The sequence below is a fragment of the Bactrocera dorsalis genome, chromosome 2 (assembly GCF_023373825.1).
Source record: "Bactrocera dorsalis isolate Fly_Bdor chromosome 2, ASM2337382v1, whole genome shotgun sequence".
In the NCBI taxonomy this organism is placed as follows: Eukaryota; Metazoa; Arthropoda; class Insecta; order Diptera; family Tephritidae; genus Bactrocera; species Bactrocera dorsalis.
Genome location: NC_064304.1, coordinates 93,347,948 through 93,354,665, shown reverse-complemented (window position 1 = coordinate 93,354,665; position 6,718 = coordinate 93,347,948).

Below are 6,718 nucleotides of genomic sequence, written 5' to 3'. Positions count from 1 at the left end.
GCAGCTAAAGTGTTAAAAGTGGTATTTTCAACCGTTTCTTCTTTCATAAAAATATTGTAGTATTACTGCCATATTCTCCCCAGAGAAAAAATTAGTTTTTTCCATTGCTTCGCACACGATTCGCGCTTCATTTATCACGCTGAGCTATGTCGGTTGCGGTAAAAACTATGTCCAGCTCAAACGATCGCTTCAACACACACACACACACTTTTATATACATATATCTAATAGAGTTCATTTTCATACATACACATGCACGAATCGAGATGTCGTGCTGTGTGTGTGAGCGGTTGCCACCATGAATGTTAGTCGAAAAAGAAATGATTTGTAATGGTTTTAGAATGGAAAGAAAGCGGCGCATGGGAAAAAGTCTTTAAAGCTTTAATTGTTTTCAGCGAAGATTAATTAATCTTTTATTCCAAAAACCAAAAACTCTACAAAGTTGGATTACGAGAAAATATAAAGCGTATAATTTTAATTTGAGCAACTAGAAACCTAAAACGCAGACTGAAAATGCCGAGAAAGCATAAAGTGGGAATAATGGAATTCTGTGTGACTATAACTTGAGGTTTTAATTTGGATATTTCATTTTGTGAAGCTTTATCAACATTTATGTGCAATGTGCAGATGCTTTTCTGAGTAACGTTTGAAGTAAAAAATACGAAAAGACTTTTTCGACTACCCAATAAAAACAAAAATTCTAGGAATTGAATAAGTTAGGCAAAGAAAATACCAACTTTTAGGCACTCTCTATAAATTTCGGGCAAATATTGAGCTTTTTTTGTGAAAGCTCATCAAGAAAGCTCAGTTTTAGGTTTTAGTTAAAATATGAATATTTCGAACAAATATTGAGCTTTGGTATGGAAGCTCATCTAGAAAGCTCTGATTTAGGTTCCAGTTGTAATATGATTATACCCCTTAATTGATACTAAGCAATTGTTTCATTTCCGCTGATAAGAATATAGTCCCATTCTGAAAGCTATCAGCCACTTCTTACAATATTTCGACTAGTGCGCCATCTATTGGAGTCTTTACACACTTTTTATTCCTTTTAAAGAAAAGTGAAATATCCGAAGGTTCTGACTGGCAGATCAGGGCGCTATGGAATGCCTTAAGAATGTACAGGATCTCCAAGATCATGTGCAAGTGTTCAAAAGGAAAATACGCATGCTTTTTACTCACACGGTCTCGAACAGGCTGCAGAACACTTGTTGGCTTAAGAACAGGTCACACATATGCGACCTGGGTAGGCATTGTTAGCGATGACATATGCAGAAAGTGATGGGAGGTAGGCTTAGGAAGGACACTGGAACACTTCCTATGCTTATGTTAAGTATTATCTAGAACTCGTCTAGATATGTAGGAGCGTCAGAGTTGAAGAAATTATATGAAGTATCAAAATTAGATACCCAGTAATTCTTAAAGTTCTGTCCTATTAGTTACATACATACATATGTCCTGTATGACGAATACTTTAACTCAAATTAAAATGACCCGCAATCTGGCATTACTAAATATCACTCGATCTATGTATGGCATGGTAGAAGGCCTAATATATATAACCTAACTTAACCAATATCATATGCTTTATCTTTGCATTGTAACTTCTGTCTATGGAAAATCTCCATAAGCCCAAACGATGACGTTTTAAGTCTCTTCCAAATAGCCGATCGATTTTTATGAGACTATTATAAATGGACAATGGACAGGAATCCAGAACGTGGGCAACCTTATAGATGTGGCGAGAGATAGAGAGAAATATGCTGCGATAATTCAAAATCTGTGATTTTTTTTTTATTTTTATTGTGTTTTTTTATATACAATAGATATATTTAACATGTAAACATTACATTATTATATTATTATTAAGTTTATTAATATTGTACATATTATTAATTGTTATATGATCACCAATATTCGAATACGAATTGGCAAATAAAGAAGAAGAAGATTATAAATTTGAGCGAGTACATAGTACTGAATAATGCCCGTTTAAGGTCACTGTCGTTAGAAAATATCATTACAATTATTTTAGTGTCTTATTTTGACATTCTTCAAGTCATCAATATTTTGAGCTTCGTATTTTCTCTTAAGTTCAGGCTTCCAAAATTTATGTTATGGACTTGTATATATTTGTTTTAGTTTTAAAATAAATTTGTTGGTTTAATTCGAGAGCCAAGTTTAAGCTCTAAGGCATTTTTGTGCTTATTATGAACTGTTTTACTTTTTTTTCATTTTGAAAACATTTCTAGCATTTAATTTAGAAGCTAGCGTAAGTGCATCGAAATTTTTTACCGAATTATGAACTGTTTTAGCAATTTTTTTTTGTTTAATAACAACTTTACGGGTTAACTTGTGCGTTTAGCTTAAATGCTTCCAAATTCTTTCATAACCTAAAAACTCTTCCTTTTATATCTCACACATTACATCTCACCACTCTCCATCTACGACTTGAATTAACCCCACTCTGCATTAAATTGACACAATATTCAACCTGTTTAAGAAGCAGAAGTCATTCGTGTCAACCGAAGATTCCTTGATTAAACAATTCCTCATGTTATATATATATATATACAATATATATAAATACATGTTCCAAATGTGTGTAAGCAATGAATATTAAAACAATGTTTGCTACCACAAAAACTAAACATTTCATTAAATGCACAGAATATTTAATGAATTTTATTTGTATGTGGGGAAGGAAAACACATAACGGCACAACGCACAGCTGCAATTGTTGCATCAAAGCCAATTTGGGCAAAAACCAACTGTTGGCTTAATGACAAAAGGGTGGTGGGTTACAGGCTCCCAAAGCACATTTATCGTGTCACAGTGGCGCACAGGTACATAAAAGCGCACATACACACGCTAAACACACACACAAATACATAAATATTTATGTGGTTAACATACAGTTGGAATGTGATATGTAAATATGTAAATTATTTAGATTAAAAAACGAAAATGCGAGCACACATGTTTTCAAAATAACAACAACAACTACAACAACAGCAACAAGCGGGATTTCAAGGCAAACGGCATTGCATATTTCCCGAGTGCCCGGCGACAAGGCGCACCTCGACAACAATTTCCATTAACAAAAACAAAGCTATTAAAACAACACAGCGGCGCTTGTACACACATACATATGTATGTATGTACAAACATTTATAGCCATGTTCATATGTTCTTGTGTTAGCATACTTAATAAAAAATGCGAGCACACTAACGGCGGCGCTTATGTCCGCCAACAAATTGCAAATAAGAGCGTTACAACAACAATTAATTTTTTTGTTTGCTGTAATTGTTGTTGTTGTGCGCATGTTACACGTACAAGTTATGCGAAGCATGCAGCATGTTCGGCGGAGTTCCCCACGGCGGCTACGCCCCACGAAATCGCTGTCGCCTCCCGCACCAGCCAAATGGTGAACAACAAAGTCGCATAGAAAATTAAATTGAGAAACGTGGCAGCTTCCTAACCACAACAACTAACCGGGCGCAGAGTGATCGAATGGCGACAGAGCAAGCCAAAAGCACACGGGACACAGCGGCAAAAAGGCTGCAGCCAGCGGCGCGAGTTGCTAGCAAAACCGCGGCTTTGTTGGCAAATTTATTTAGCTGCCACTTGTATTCCCACAACATATGTTGCCGTCGCACCGCTAGCTGCATGGCAGAGAGTGTGCCTGTGGCGGTCGGTGGCAGCAACAAGAGTCGTACGCATTTGTTTTGCGCCGTGTTGCATGTGTCGTACTGCTTGTTGGCAACAAATATTGCCACACGCGCACGCACACACATTGCTTTCGACGTCCGTGCTATCATTCATGGCGCTGGCGCACTAAGCGAATTTTCATGTAGTTGCAACAATGCGTAACATGAGCAACTTAGCGCCTTAGTACATGTGCGCACACATACATACACGCAGTGACGCACGATGATTTCATCACTGGTCGGGCGCGTCTGTCACTCGCATGACCAAAATCAATGAGGCAGCATGTGTTGCTGCGCCTAAATGCCACAGCCGCAGCTTTGGACAACGTAACGCAGCTACGCAACGTAACAGCATAGCAGCATGCTTGTGGCATGTGGCGTTTGACATGTGGCAGGCAACGCATGTGACACTGGTACAAATGTATGTAGGTATGCGCGTGTGTTTGGCATTCGTCAAAAGGGGTTTGCTAAGTAATCCAATGCGTTCGCCATGGCACGCAGGCGCAAATTGCTCGTTAGCCCAGCCGTTGCGCCACTGCTGAAATGTGGCTCACATCTTCCACGCCATCAAAGTGGGATTTGTCAACATGCGGCTCATGATTCCTTTCATTTCTGCCATGTTGAATGTGCTTTTAATTGTCGAGGGGCGGCGCTGCTGGGCACTCAGGAGCACACGAGACGTGCCGAGCGCAGATGAAAGTGCAGAGGCGCACAACTCCTAATCATTTATTTCTGCTGATTGATATGTGTATGGCTGTGCAGCGCTTGGTTGGTTGGTTAGTAGGTTGCCAGCTGGTTTTCCCCGTTATGGTTCGAAGGTGTGCAAATGCAAAATGAGGCGCCTAATTTGAGTGATTTGTGAAAAGCAGCCAAACGCGTCTCCCCACTTTGTAGCAGATTAATAGAGAGGGATTTTCTGAAAATCAATGCAACTCGTTAGATGAAGTGCTTGTTGTTTGTTTGAAAGGTTGTGAAAGAGTTGAACGGCAAGGTGAATAATTAAAGGTAGGGCGAATGAGCAAGAAAACATTTTTAATTTATTCTGTTTTATTTTCCTATTATTTTATAAAAAGGAATTAAGAAAAAATTAAACCGATTTGAGCTTTTTCGATTTTTCTTTATCCTTTCAAATTAACATTTGAGCTTTCTAATCTCAAAATAAGCCATTACTGAACTAATGTTCTCTTCAGATGAGTTTAAACTCCAAATCGACAGATCAGAGATGAAAGAGAAGGCAACACGTAAGCTTATTTAAGCCACTAGGCTTGTGATTATCAGCATTTTGTTGCTTTTGAGAGGATTTTCCAGTCGCTGTTGAGCTTTTTAAAAATTGATGAACTTCTTATTCTTTCCCGATTGTTTTTTGTCTGCTAGAGAGCGACACAAAATCTCGTCCACATGTTTGTTGACTTTCGAAAATCTTATAGCATTTGAAGAGCTCAATGAAAATATTGGTAGTCGAAAATACTGACAAATAAATAAACAAATCTGTACCATTTTGGTGTACAACTTTTAGCCATTTTTCCGCTAGAGACCTTATTCCTTCAATGTGAAACTTTTCTGGTTTCTCGGCGAAAACCTGCGATAAGTAATTCTCAGAGGCTTCTCTTGAAGCCAACTTTACTCCATTAAGGGAGTTTTGCATTGACCGAAACAAATGGTAGTCCGATGGAGAAAGGTCAGTGATATGTGGTGGATGCATCAAAACTTCGCAGCCAAGCTCTCACACTTTTTAAAGATTCATAAAAATGTGTGTGGTCTAGCGTTGTTCTGATGGAAGACGAAGCCCTTTCAATTGATCAGTTCTGGCCGATTTTTTCGATTGCTTGCTTCAATCTCATCAGTTGTTGATAGTAAAATATAGAATCAATCGTTCGCCCAAGCTGGAGCAGCTCATAGTGGATGATTCCCTTCCAACCACACCAAACACTCAGCATAACCTTTCGAAGCGTCAATCTAGATTTTGCGACTGATTTTTCAGCTTCATCACGCTTAAACCATTATCTTTTTCGCACATTATTGTCGTATTTGCTCCACTTTTCGTCTCCTCTTACCATTCGCTTCAGAAATGGTTCGATTTCATTTGGTTTCAGCAAAGAATTTAAGAATTTAATTTTTTGGTTAAACGAAGCTGAAAATCTCACCTTTAGTGAGGTTATTATAGTTAGCCATTGAGTGCTTTGACTCTCTTAGCTTTCTTAGTGTTTCATGACTCTTTCAGAGAGAGGAAGCAACTCATTCAAATTTTGATCAACACATCCAAACATTAGTACGAAATTCTGATCCAGAACACTTACAGGTGTTCTCGAGCCAAATTTGTTTCATACAAAAAGTTTTACCGTTATATAAAGCAAGGCGCAGCATTTCTTTAGAGAACAAAGCTTTAATAAAAAAAATATTGAAGGCCACTCGTTTGATGTGTGACTTCTAAGTAACGCCTCTTTAAAATGTTTCTTATATCTTTGGTTTACACATTTGGATCTTATAGCTCAACTAGTACTTCTAGTATGCATTACAAAATCAAAAATAATGATTTGCTCTATCCTCTAAGACGTAAATATAAATTCTTAATCGTACACTAAAGAGATCTACCCAATAATATAAAGCGTTTCCTCTTTGATAGCACTAAACCTAAGCAAAACAGAGTTGCCTCCACTGACTGCAGGAAGTCACAAATCTATACTCGTGGTTATAGTCATGGCAACAATCACGCGTCAGTTACTGATTCGACGATTTGCCAACAATTGAAGCAAACCGCATTATATTCGAGTGCCACATCAAGTACCGTTGTTCATACGGGTAACTTGGGTAGAACACATTTCCATACTGCGAATTGATAAACCGCAAATCCAAGGCTTCCGTAACCGCATTTACCTACATGCTGTGCACTGTGGTTGAGCTTCCTTCGCAATGGCAATAAACAGATACTTACTTTACAATAATACAAGACAATTGCAACAACAACAACGTGGCAAGCGCTTCAGGGCATAAGCTGCTGTGGCAGTAT